Source organism: Pseudophryne corroboree, chromosome 1 (assembly GCF_028390025.1).
Source record: "Pseudophryne corroboree isolate aPseCor3 chromosome 1, aPseCor3.hap2, whole genome shotgun sequence".
Lineage (NCBI taxonomy): Eukaryota > Metazoa > Chordata > Amphibia > Anura > Myobatrachidae > Pseudophryne > Pseudophryne corroboree.
The window spans coordinates 845,941,719-845,955,931 of record NC_086444.1 but is presented as its reverse complement, the minus strand read 5'-3'; positions in this window follow the sequence as shown (position 1 = coordinate 845,955,931).

Genomic DNA, 14,213 nt, shown 5'->3' with positions numbered 1-14,213 from the left:
AGCTGGTTGTCCTTCCGGGCTCTGAAACAAGCCTTTGTCTCAGCTCCAGTCCTCAGACATCCTAATCCGGAATTGCCCTTTGTTGTGGAGGTTGATGCCTCAGAGGTTGGAGTGGGGGCTGTCCTTTCTCAAAAGGATCCGGTGTCTTTGGACTTACATCCTTGTGCCTTTATGTCCAGGAAGTTCTCCTCCGCTGAATCCAATTATGACGTTGGTAATCGGGAGTTACTGGCGGTAAAGTGGGCTTTTGAGGAGTGGAGGCATTGGCTGGAAGGAGCAAAGCATACTATTTCGGTATTGACTGACCATAAGAACCTGCAATACATTGAATCAGCTAAACGGCTTAATGCCCGGCAGGCACGTTGGGCATTATTTTTTACTCGTTTCAAATTTATAATCACTTTCAGGCCTGGTTCCAAGAATACTAAAGCTGATGCCCTGTCACGTAGTTTTCTTCCGGTTCACAATAACAATCCTGTTGTTACCCCAATACTTCGATCTTCGGTCATCCGGGCAGGCCTCACACAGGATTTATTTACCCAGTTAAACCAGCTTCAACACCAAGCTCCTAGATTTACTCCTGCTGGTCGTCTTTACGTTCCTGAATTTTTGAGAGCTACTGTTTTAACAGAATTCCATGACAACAAGGTTTCAGGGCATCCGGGAATCACTAAGACATTGGAGTTAGTCTCTCGCTCAGTATGGTGGCCTAGTATGTCTAAAGACGTTAGGGAAATTGTTTTTTTCATGTCAGGTTTGTGCACAGCATAAGGTTCCCCGTTCCTTGCCTATCGGGCAACTTATGCCCTTAAGTGTCCCTCTCAGGCCATGGTCTCATATTTCCATGGATTTTGTGGTTGACCTTCCCCTTTCAGCCGGATTCCGAGTCATATGGGTGGTAGTGGACCGTTTTAGTAAAATGGCTCATTTTATTGCTCTTCCCCGATTGCCTTCTGCTCAAGGGTTGGCAGTTTTGTTCCTCCGCCATGTGTTTAGGCTTTATGGGTTACCCACTGATATTGTTTCTGATCGGGGTCCACAATTCATCGCACAATTCTGGAGATGTTTTTGTGCTTCATTAAAGATGAAACTGTCATTAACATCCGGTTATCACCCACAATCCAACGGGCAAACCGAACGAGTTAACCAGTCATTAAAACAATATCTGCGCTTGTATTCAGCCAAACTCCAGAATGATTGGTCCGAGTTTCTTCCTTTGGCTGAATTTGCTTACAATAATTCCTGTCATTCCTCCACTAAAGAGTCTCCATTCTTTTCAGTTTTTGGTTTTCACCCCAGAGCTAATTCTTTTTTTCATCATTCTCCAGTCTCCTCGCTGGCATTGACCTCCCATCTCAGAGCAATTTGGAAAAAAGTGCACCTTGCTCTCAGAAAAGCGGCCTTTCGAGAAAAGAAATTTTCTGACAGGCTCCGACGTCCTTGCACTTTTAAGGTGGGAGACAAGGTGTGGTTGTCAACTCGCAACATCAGGCTTCGACAATCCTCGGCTAGACTGGGACACAAATTTATTGGACCATTTCTTATTATTAAAAGAGTCAACCCAGTTGCCTTTCGGCTACGTTTACCAAGATCTCTCAAGATTGGAAATACGTTTCATTGTTCCCTGTTGAAACAATACGTTTCTTCCAGTAGATTTCCTCGGAGGATCTCTCAGGGTAGATCTCCAGTGGATGTACAGGGACAACAGGAGTTCTTGGTAGAGAAAGTTCTGGATTCCAAATTGTCCCGGGGTCGGCTTTATTTTTTAGTTCACTGGAAAGGCTATGGTCCGGAGGAAAGGTCTTGGGTCCTAGATAAGGATCTTCATGCCCCTAGGCTCAAGAGGGCATTTTTTCGGGAATTTCCTCAGAAGCCTGGCTTTAGGGGTTCCTTGACCCCTCCTCAAGGTGGGGGTACTGTTAGGCGCCGGGGTCCGCATGTCCGCGCGGCCCGGCGCCTAGCAACTAGGGACGCCGTGCGCGTTCAGCCGCCGGCTCCCTAGCAACGCTAGACGCCGGGCGCGCTGAGCCGCACGGACCCTAGCAACGGGGACGCCACGGGCGGACCGCGTTCCCCGTGTCAGGGCATAATTAACAAGCACACACACTTGTCCTCTGGCCGTGCAGCAAGGCAGCTGCACAGCATTTATTCCCAATCAGGCTCTAAGCAGCTGATTGAAGGACTCCCTGTTATTACCTTCCCAGTACTTCTCACAGACGCCGGTAATAGCTTCCTGCATGCTGCTTTGGTTTGCTGAGAGTCTGTTCCAGTGTCATTCCTGTCCTCAGAAGTCCTGTATTCGGGAGTTGTCATCTCATCCCAGGAAGTCGTTTGGTCCCCAGTTGTCCTGACTGATCACCTTTGTATATCGAGTGGTGTTCTGTGAGTTGCGGCTCTGCCGTGTGTTGCGGCTCAGCCGCTTTATCTTTATATATTCTGTTTTTGGAGCATTTGCGGAAGGTTCCGCTTCCACAAGTCCTCTCTGGAACTCGGCGGTGCTGGGTAGGAGAAGTGGACAAGTGGATATTTTGGTTGTCCTTTTCCCTGGCGGTGTTTCCGCACATATTCTAGTTTTAAGTTAGCTTGTAGCCCCTGGCCTGGTTGTTTAGTCAGAGGGCCCCTTGTTATCACCCTGTCTCGGATTTCCCTTTGTCTCTCAATAAGACCTGGGGGGGCATCGGAGTTGGGCAGACATAATCCGCCCTTCAAACGCGGCTGCCATGGGCTCAAGCAACCATAGTCTCGCAGGGGATTTCCGACAGCACGGGTGAGACAACGGAGTTAGGGCGCCAGGGGCTATTTTCCATTCCCGCTCCCTTCCCCAGCATTTCGTTCCAGTGCTCCGGTCCTCGCAAAAAGATCTCCTCAGACCAGAGTGCTGGAATCATAACATTATTACCGGCCATACCAAAAAATTAAAATTAAACAGGGCTTTAATTTTTTCCTCTCATTCAGTTTTTGTTAAAAAATTTTGGCCTCATGAATCCGACAGGTTTAGGGCCAAACCCTGGCCAGCTCTTAGTCAATCAGATTCAAGAACTTACTCAGATGGTTCAGGATCTTTCTCTTCGGGTGAGGTCGCAGGAAGATCTTTTGCGAGCCTCCCCAAAGGTAGTCCCTGAACCAAAGATGCATTTGCCTGACCGTTTTCTGGCGATAGAAAATAATTTTTTAGTTTTAAAGAATCCTGTAAACTTTATTTCCGTTTAAGACCTACTTCCTCTGGTTCTGAATCTCAGCGGGTTGGGATTATTATTTCTTTACTCCAGGGGGATCCTCAGACCTGGGCGTTCGGTTTAAGGGCAGAGGATCCTGCGTTGTTGTCAGTAGATGCTTTCTTTAAGTCTTTAGGGCTTTTGTATGATGACCCAGATTTAGAGGCGTCAGCTGCGCGCTCTCAAACAAGGAAGAAATCCTGCAGAGGTTTATTGTACTGAGTTTCGCCGTTGGTCGAACGACTGTGGCTGGAATGACCCAGCCCTGCGCAGTCAGTTTCGCCTCAGCTTATCAGAGTCTATTAAAGACAGTCTCCTCCAGTACCCCGCTCCTGAGACTCTCGATAAACTCATGGAGCTTTCTATTAAGATTGATCGTCGTCTCAGAGAGCGGAGGGCTGAAAGAGGAACACCTGTAAGGTCAAGTCCTTGTGTTTATTCCATTCCAGAAGACGTAGAGGAGGAGCCCATGCAGATGGGTCTCTCCCGGCTGTCTCCTGAGGAAAGGGCCAGAAGGCAAAATTCTGGTCTTTGTTTGTACTGTGGTGGTAAGGGACATTTTGCTCGTAACTGTCCGAACAAGTCGGGAAACGCTTTGACCAGGTGAATTGTGAGGGGGTTCACCTAGGTCTGCAGCTTATCTCCTCGAATAACTCTCTTTTAGTCCCAGTTAAGGTTTCCTTTGGCAGCCTCAGTTCTTTGGTGTCGGCTTTTGTTGACAGTGGAGCTGCAGGAAACTTTATGGATTTAACTTGGGCTAAGGCCTTAGGCATTCCTCAGTTACCATTGGGTAGGTGTGTCACCATGCATGGCTTAGATGGGAGTCCGCTTTCCAACGGGGTTATTACTCACCGTACACCTCCCGTAGTACTTACAGTAGGAGCTTTACATTCCGAAAAAATCGAGTTCTATCTAACACATTGCCCAGCAGTTCCAGTTGTTCTGGGTCACCCTTGGCTGGCTTTTCATAATCCCACCATTGATTGGCGGTCCGGGGAGATTTCACAATGGGGTACTTTTTGTGCTAAGGAATGTATTTCGTTTCCAGTTAGAGTAGCAGCTATCATTCCAGAACTCATTCCTGTGGAATACCAGGAGTTTGCCGATGTATTCTCCAAAGGCAATGCGGACATTCTGCCTCCCCATCGGCCTTATGATTGTGCTATTGAGCTAATCCCTGGTGCCGCATTGCCAAAGGGGAGATTATATGCATTGTCCGGGGCAGAAACTTCGGCTATGAATGACTATGTTCAGGAGAGCTTACAGAAAGGTTTTATTAGACCATCAAAATCCCCTTTAAGTGCTGGTTTTTTCTTTGTGGAGAAAAAGGATGGCTCGCTTAGACCATGCATAGATTTTAGAGCCTTGAATAAAATCTCAGTCAAAAACACCTATCCTTTGCCGTTGATTTCTGTACTCTTTGATCAGTTACGTTCTGCTGTGATTTTTTTCTGGAGATGAGTAGAAGACGGCTTTCAGTACTCAGTCAGGTCACTACGAATACCTGGTGATGCCGTTCGGCCTGTCTAATGCTCCAGCAGTATTTCAAGACCTCATTAACGATGTGCTCCGTGACTTCCTAGGGAAATTCGTGGTCGTTTATTTAGACGACATCTTGATTTTTTCTGAATCGATGGAACATATCACCCAGGTACGTCTGGTTCTTCAAAAGTTACGTGAGAATCATTTATATGCCAAACTGGAGAAGTGTGAATTTCACGTCACAAAAGTATCTTTTTTAGGGTACATAATTTCCCCTCAGGGAGAACCTTAGAAGGGCGCAACCCACCAATTTAAAAGCAATTCAGCGCTTTTTAGGGTTTGCGAATTATTATAGGAGGTTCATTCATTCTTTTTCTGACCTGGTTGCTCCCATTGTGGCTCTGACAAAGAAAGGAGTGGATCCTACCAACTGGTCGCATGAAGCTGGTTGTCCTTCCGGGCTCTGAAACAAGCCTTTGTCTCAGCTCCAGTCCTCAGACATCCTAATCCGGAATTGCCCTTTGTTGTGGAGGTTGATGCCTCAGAGGTTGGAGTGGGGGCTGTCCTTTCTCAAAAGGATCCGGTGTCTTTGGACTTACATCCTTGTGCCTTTATGTCCAGGAAGTTCTCCTCCGCTGAATCCAATTATGACGTTGGTAATCGGGAGTTACTGGCGGTAAAGTGGGCTTTTGAGGAGTGGAGGCATTGGCTGGAAGGAGCAAAGCATACTATTTCGGTATTGACTGACCATAAGAACCTGCAATACATTGAATCAGCTAAACGGCTTAATGCCCGGCAGGCACGTTGGGCATTATTTTTTACTCGTTTCAAATTTATAATCACTTTCAGGCCTGGTTCCAAGAATACTAAAGCTGATGCCCTGTCACGTAGTTTTCTTCCGGTTCACAATAACAATCCTGTTGTTACCCCAATACTTCGATCTTCGGTCATCCGGGCAGGCCTCACACAGGATTTATTTACCCAGTTAAACCAGCTTCAACACCAAGCTCCTAGATTTACTCCTGCTGGTCGTCTTTACGTTCCTGAATTTTTGAGAGCTACTGTTTTAACAGAATTCCATGACAACAAGGTTTCAGGGCATCCGGGAATCACTAAGACATTGGAGTTAGTCTCTCGCTCAGTATGGTGGCCTAGTATGTCTAAAGACGTTAGGGAAATTGTTTTTTTCATGTCAGGTTTGTGCACAGCATAAGGTTCCCCGTTCCTTGCCTATCGGGCAACTTATGCCCTTAAGTGTCCCTCTCAGGCCATGGTCTCATATTTCCATGGATTTTGTGGTTGACCTTCCCCTTTCAGCCGGATTCCGAGTCATATGGGTGGTAGTGGACCGTTTTAGTAAAATGGCTCATTTTATTGCTCTTCCCCGATTGCCTTCTGCTCAAGGGTTGGCAGTTTTGTTCCTCCGCCATGTGTTTAGGCTTTATGGGTTACCCACTGATATTGTTTCTGATCGGGGTCCACAATTCATCGCACAATTCTGGAGATGTTTTTGTGCTTCATTAAAGATGAAACTGTCATTAACATCCGGTTATCACCCACAATCCAACGGGCAAACCGAACGAGTTAACCAGTCATTAAAACAATATCTGCGCTTGTATTCAGCCAAACTCCAGAATGATTGGTCCGAGTTTCTTCCTTTGGCTGAATTTGCTTACAATAATTCCTGTCATTCCTCCACTAAAGAGTCTCCATTCTTTTCAGTTTTTGGTTTTCACCCCAGAGCTAATTCTTTTTTTCATCATTCTCCAGTCTCCTCGCTGGCATTGACCTCCCATCTCAGAGCAATTTGGAAAAAAGTGCACCTTGCTCTCAGAAAAGCGGCCTTTCGAGAAAAGAAATTTTCTGACAGGCTCCGACGTCCTTGCACTTTTAAGGTGGGAGACAAGGTGTGGTTGTCAACTCGCAACATCAGGCTTCGACAATCCTCGGCTAGACTGGGACACAAATTTATTGGACCATTTCTTATTATTAAAAGAGTCAACCCAGTTGCCTTTCGGCTACGTTTACCAAGATCTCTCAAGATTGGAAATACGTTTCATTGTTCCCTGTTGAAACAATACGTTTCTTCCAGTAGATTTCCTCGGAGGATCTCTCAGGGTAGATCTCCAGTGGATGTACAGGGACAACAGGAGTTCTTGGTAGAGAAAGTTCTGGATTCCAAATTGTCCCGGGGTCGGCTTTATTTTTTAGTTCACTGGAAAGGCTATGGTCCGGAGGAAAGGTCTTGGGTCCTAGATAAGGATCTTCATGCCCCTAGGCTCAAGAGGGCATTTTTTCGGGAATTTCCTCAGAAGCCTGGCTTTAGGGGTTCCTTGACCCCTCCTCAAGGTGGGGGTACTGTTAGGCGCCGGGGTCCGCATGTCCGCGCGGCCCGGCGCCTAGCAACTAGGGACGCCGTGCGCGTTCAGCCGCCGGCTCCCTAGCAACGCTAGACGCCGGGCGCGCTGAGCCGCACGGACCCTAGCAACGGGGACGCCACGGGCGGACCGCGTTCCCCGTGTCAGGGCATAATTAACAAGCACACACACTTGTCCTCTGGCCGTGCAGCAAGGCAGCTGCACAGCATTTATTCCCAATCAGGCTCTAAGCAGCTGATTGAAGGACTCCCTGTTATTACCTTCCCAGTACTTCTCACAGACGCCGGTAATAGCTTCCTGCATGCTGCTTTGGTTTGCTGAGAGTCTGTTCCAGTGTCATTCCTGTCCTCAGAAGTCCTGTATTCGGGAGTTGTCATCTCATCCCAGGAAGTCGTTTGGTCCCCAGTTGTCCTGACTGATCACCTTTGTATATCGAGTGGTGTTCTGTGAGTTGCGGCTCTGCCGTGTGTTGCGGCTCAGCCGCTTTATCTTTATATATTCTGTTTTTGGAGCATTTGCGGAAGGTTCCGCTTCCACAAGTCCTCTCTGGAACTCGGCGGTGCTGGGTAGGAGAAGTGGACAAGTGGATATTTTGGTTGTCCTTTTCCCTGGCGGTGTTTCCGCACATATTCTAGTTTTAAGTTAGCTTGTAGCCCCTGGCCTGGTTGTTTAGTCAGAGGGCCCCTTGTTATCACCCTGTCTCGGATTTCCCTTTGTCTCTCAATAAGACCTGGGGGGGCATCGGAGTTGGGCAGACATAATCCGCCCTTCAAACGCGGCTGCCATGGGCTCAAGCAACCATAGTCTCGCAGGGGATTTCCGACAGCACGGGTGAGACAACGGAGTTAGGGCGCCAGGGGCTATTTTCCATTCCCGCTCCCTTCCCCAGCATTTCGTTCCAGTGCTCCGGTCCTCGCAAAAAGATCTCCTCAGACCAGAGTGCTGGAATCATAACATTATTACCGGCCATACCAAAAAATTAAAATTAAACAGGGCTTTAATTTTTTCCTCTCATTCAGTTTTTGTTAAAAAATTTTGGCCTCATGAATCCGACAGGTTTAGGGCCAAACCCTGGCCAGCTCTTAGTCAATCAGATTCAAGAACTTACTCAGATGGTTCAGGATCTTTCTCTTCGGGTGAGGTCGCAGGAAGATCTTTTGCGAGCCTCCCCAAAGGTAGTCCCTGAACCAAAGATGCATTTGCCTGACCGTTTTCTGGCGATAGAAAATAATTTTTTAGTTTTAAAGAATCCTGTAAACTTTATTTCCGTTTAAGACCTACTTCCTCTGGTTCTGAATCTCAGCGGGTTGGGATTATTATTTCTTTACTCCAGGGGGATCCTCAGACCTGGGCGTTCGGTTTAAGGGCAGAGGATCCTGCGTTGTTGTCAGTAGATGCTTTCTTTAAGTCTTTAGGGCTTTTGTATGATGACCCAGATTTAGAGGCGTCAGCTGCGCGCTCTCAAACAAGGAAGAAATCCTGCAGAGGTTTATTGTACTGAGTTTCGCCGTTGGTCGAACGACTGTGGCTGGAATGACCCAGCCCTGCGCAGTCAGTTTCGCCTCAGCTTATCAGAGTCTATTAAAGACAGTCTCCTCCAGTACCCCGCTCCTGAGACTCTCGATAAACTCATGGAGCTTTCTATTAAGATTGATCGTCGTCTCAGAGAGCGGAGGGCTGAAAGAGGAACACCTGTAAGGTCAAGTCCTTGTGTTTATTCCATTCCAGAAGACGTAGAGGAGGAGCCCATGCAGATGGGTCTCTCCCGGCTGTCTCCTGAGGAAAGGGCCAGAAGGCAAAATTCTGGTCTTTGTTTGTACTGTGGTGGTAAGGGACATTTTGCTCGTAACTGTCCGAACAAGTCGGGAAACGCTTTGACCAGGTGAATTGTGAGGGGGTTCACCTAGGTCTGCAGCTTATCTCCTCGAATAACTCTCTTTTAGTCCCAGTTAAGGTTTCCTTTGGCAGCCTCAGTTCTTTGGTGTCGGCTTTTGTTGACAGTGGAGCTGCAGGAAACTTTATGGATTTAACTTGGGCTAAGGCCTTAGGCATTCCTCAGTTACCATTGGGTAGGTGTGTCACCATGCATGGCTTAGATGGGAGTCCGCTTTCCAACGGGGTTATTACTCACCGTACACCTCCCGTAGTACTTACAGTAGGAGCTTTACATTCCGAAAAAATCGAGTTCTATCTAACACATTGCCCAGCAGTTCCAGTTGTTCTGGGTCACCCTTGGCTGGCTTTTCATAATCCCACCATTGATTGGCGGTCCGGGGAGATTTCACAATGGGGTACTTTTTGTGCTAAGGAATGTATTTCGTTTCCAGTTAGAGTAGCAGCTATCATTCCAGAACTCATTCCTGTGGAATACCAGGAGTTTGCCGATGTATTCTCCAAAGGCAATGCGGACATTCTGCCTCCCCATCGGCCTTATGATTGTGCTATTGAGCTAATCCCTGGTGCCGCATTGCCAAAGGGGAGATTATATGCATTGTCCGGGGCAGAAACTTCGGCTATGAATGACTATGTTCAGGAGAGCTTACAGAAAGGTTTTATTAGACCATCAAAATCCCCTTTAAGTGCTGGTTTTTTCTTTGTGGAGAAAAAGGATGGCTCGCTTAGACCATGCATAGATTTTAGAGCCTTGAATAAAATCTCAGTCAAAAACACCTATCCTTTGCCGTTGATTTCTGTACTCTTTGATCAGTTACGTTCTGCTGTGATTTTTTTCTGGAGATGAGTAGAAGACGGCTTTCAGTACTCAGTCAGGTCACTACGAATACCTGGTGATGCCGTTCGGCCTGTCTAATGCTCCAGCAGTATTTCAAGACCTCATTAACGATGTGCTCCGTGACTTCCTAGGGAAATTCGTGGTCGTTTATTTAGACGACATCTTGATTTTTTCTGAATCGATGGAACATATCACCCAGGTACGTCTGGTTCTTCAAAAGTTACGTGAGAATCATTTATATGCCAAACTGGAGAAGTGTGAATTTCACGTCACAAAAGTATCTTTTTTAGGGTACATAATTTCCCCTCAGGGAGAACCTTAGAAGGGCGCAACCCACCAATTTAAAAGCAATTCAGCGCTTTTTAGGGTTTGCGAATTATTATAGGAGGTTCATTCATTCTTTTTCTGACCTGGTTGCTCCCATTGTGGCTCTGACAAAGAAAGGAGTGGATCCTACCAACTGGTCGCATGAAGCTGGTTGTCCTTCCGGGCTCTGAAACAAGCCTTTGTCTCAGCTCCAGTCCTCAGACATCCTAATCCGGAATTGCCCTTTGTTGTGGAGGTTGATGCCTCAGAGGTTGGAGTGGGGGCTGTCCTTTCTCAAAAGGATCCGGTGTCTTTGGACTTACATCCTTGTGCCTTTATGTCCAGGAAGTTCTCCTCCGCTGAATCCAATTATGACGTTGGTAATCGGGAGTTACTGGCGGTAAAGTGGGCTTTTGAGGAGTGGAGGCATTGGCTGGAAGGAGCAAAGCATACTATTTCGGTATTGACTGACCATAAGAACCTGCAATACATTGAATCAGCTAAACGGCTTAATGCCCGGCAGGCACGTTGGGCATTATTTTTTACTCGTTTCAAATTTATAATCACTTTCAGGCCTGGTTCCAAGAATACTAAAGCTGATGCCCTGTCACGTAGTTTTCTTCCGGTTCACAATAACAATCCTGTTGTTACCCCAATACTTCGATCTTCGGTCATCCGGGCAGGCCTCACACAGGATTTATTTACCCAGTTAAACCAGCTTCAACACCAAGCTCCTAGATTTACTCCTGCTGGTCGTCTTTACGTTCCTGAATTTTTGAGAGCTACTGTTTTAACAGAATTCCATGACAACAAGGTTTCAGGGCATCCGGGAATCACTAAGACATTGGAGTTAGTCTCTCGCTCAGTATGGTGGCCTAGTATGTCTAAAGACGTTAGGGAAATTGTTTTTTTCATGTCAGGTTTGTGCACAGCATAAGGTTCCCCGTTCCTTGCCTATCGGGCAACTTATGCCCTTAAGTGTCCCTCTCAGGCCATGGTCTCATATTTCCATGGATTTTGTGGTTGACCTTCCCCTTTCAGCCGGATTCCGAGTCATATGGGTGGTAGTGGACCGTTTTAGTAAAATGGCTCATTTTATTGCTCTTCCCCGATTGCCTTCTGCTCAAGGGTTGGCAGTTTTGTTCCTCCGCCATGTGTTTAGGCTTTATGGGTTACCCACTGATATTGTTTCTGATCGGGGTCCACAATTCATCGCACAATTCTGGAGATGTTTTTGTGCTTCATTAAAGATGAAACTGTCATTAACATCCGGTTATCACCCACAATCCAACGGGCAAACCGAACGAGTTAACCAGTCATTAAAACAATATCTGCGCTTGTATTCAGCCAAACTCCAGAATGATTGGTCCGAGTTTCTTCCTTTGGCTGAATTTGCTTACAATAATTCCTGTCATTCCTCCACTAAAGAGTCTCCATTCTTTTCAGTTTTTGGTTTTCACCCCAGAGCTAATTCTTTTTTTCATCATTCTCCAGTCTCCTCGCTGGCATTGACCTCCCATCTCAGAGCAATTTGGAAAAAAGTGCACCTTGCTCTCAGAAAAGCGGCCTTTCGAGAAAAGAAATTTTCTGACAGGCTCCGACGTCCTTGCACTTTTAAGGTGGGAGACAAGGTGTGGTTGTCAACTCGCAACATCAGGCTTCGACAATCCTCGGCTAGACTGGGACACAAATTTATTGGACCATTTCTTATTATTAAAAGAGTCAACCCAGTTGCCTTTCGGCTACGTTTACCAAGATCTCTCAAGATTGGAAATACGTTTCATTGTTCCCTGTTGAAACAATACGTTTCTTCCAGTAGATTTCCTCGGAGGATCTCTCAGGGTAGATCTCCAGTGGATGTACAGGGACAACAGGAGTTCTTGGTAGAGAAAGTTCTGGATTCCAAATTGTCCCGGGGTCGGCTTTATTTTTTAGTTCACTGGAAAGGCTATGGTCCGGAGGAAAGGTCTTGGGTCCTAGATAAGGATCTTCATGCCCCTAGGCTCAAGAGGGCATTTTTTCGGGAATTTCCTCAGAAGCCTGGCTTTAGGGGTTCCTTGACCCCTCCTCAAGGTGGGGGTACTGTTAGGCGCCGGGGTCCGCATGTCCGCGCGGCCCGGCGCCTAGCAACTAGGGACGCCGTGCGCGTTCAGCCGCCGGCTCCCTAGCAACGCTAGACGCCGGGCGCGCTGAGCCGCACGGACCCTAGCAACGGGGACGCCACGGGCGGACCGCGTTCCCCGTGTCAGGGCATAATTAACAAGCACACACACTTGTCCTCTGGCCGTGCAGCAAGGCAGCTGCACAGCATTTATTCCCAATCAGGCTCTAAGCAGCTGATTGAAGGACTCCCTGTTATTACCTTCCCAGTACTTCTCACAGACGCCGGTAATAGCTTCCTGCATGCTGCTTTGGTTTGCTGAGAGTCTGTTCCAGTGTCATTCCTGTCCTCAGAAGTCCTGTATTCGGGAGTTGTCATCTCATCCCAGGAAGTCGTTTGGTCCCCAGTTGTCCTGACTGATCACCTTTGTATATCGAGTGGTGTTCTGTGAGTTGCGGCTCTGCCGTGTGTTGCGGCTCAGCCGCTTTATCTTTATATATTCTGTTTTTGGAGCATTTGCGGAAGGTTCCGCTTCCACAAGTCCTCTCTGGAACTCGGCGGTGCTGGGTAGGAGAAGTGGACAAGTGGATATTTTGGTTGTCCTTTTCCCTGGCGGTGTTTCCGCACATATTCTAGTTTTAAGTTAGCTTGTAGCCCCTGGCCTGGTTGTTTAGTCAGAGGGCCCCTTGTTATCACCCTGTCTCGGATTTCCCTTTGTCTCTCAATAAGACCTGGGGGGGCATCGGAGTTGGGCAGACATAATCCGCCCTTCAAACGCGGCTGCCATGGGCTCAAGCAACCATAGTCTCGCAGGGGATTTCCGACAGCACGGGTGAGACAACGGAGTTAGGGCGCCAGGGGCTATTTTCCATTCCCGCTCCCTTCCCCAGCATTTCGTTCCAGTGCTCCGGTCCTCGCAAAAAGATCTCCTCAGACCAGAGTGCTGGAATCATAACATTATTACCGGCCATACCAAAAAATTAAAATTAAACAGGGCTTTAATTTTTTCCTCTCATTCAGTTTTTGTTAAAAAATTTTGGCCTCATGAATCCGACAGGTTTAGGGCCAAACCCTGGCCAGCTCTTAGTCAATCAGATTCAAGAACTTACTCAGATGGTTCAGGATCTTTCTCTTCGGGTGAGGTCGCAGGAAGATCTTTTGCGAGCCTCCCCAAAGGTAGTCCCTGAACCAAAGATGCATTTGCCTGACCGTTTTCTGGCGATAGAAAATAATTTTTTAGTTTTAAAGAATCCTGTAAACTTTATTTCCGTTTAAGACCTACTTCCTCTGGTTCTGAATCTCAGCGGGTTGGGATTATTATTTCTTTACTCCAGGGGGATCCTCAGACCTGGGCGTTCGGTTTAAGGGCAGAGGATCCTGCGTTGTTGTCAGTAGATGCTTTCTTTAAGTCTTTAGGGCTTTTGTATGATGACCCAGATTTAGAGGCGTCAGCTGCGCGCTCTCAAACAAGGAAGAAATCCTGCAGAGGTTTATTGTACTGAGTTTCGCCGTTGGTCGAACGACTGTGGCTGGAATGACCCAGCCCTGCGCAGTCAGTTTCGCCTCAGCTTATCAGAGTCTATTAAAGACAGTCTCCTCCAGTACCCCGCTCCTGAGACTCTCGATAAACTCATGGAGCTTTCTATTAAGATTGATCGTCGTCTCAGAGAGCGGAGGGCTGAAAGAGGAACACCTGTAAGGTCAAGTCCTTGTGTTTATTCCATTCCAGAAGACGTAGAGGAGGAGCCCATGCAGATGGGTCTCTCCCGGCTGTCTCCTGAGGAAAGGGCCAGAAGGCAAAATTCTGGTCTTTGTTTGTACTGTGGTGGTAAGGGACATTTTGCTCGTAACTGTCCGAACAAGTCGGGAAACGCTTTGACCAGGTGAATTGTGAGGGGGTTCACCTAGGTCTGCAGCTTATCTCCTCGAATAACTCTCTTTTAGTCCCAGTTAAGGTTTCCTTTGGCAGCCTCAGTTCTTTGGTGTCGGCTTTTGTTGAC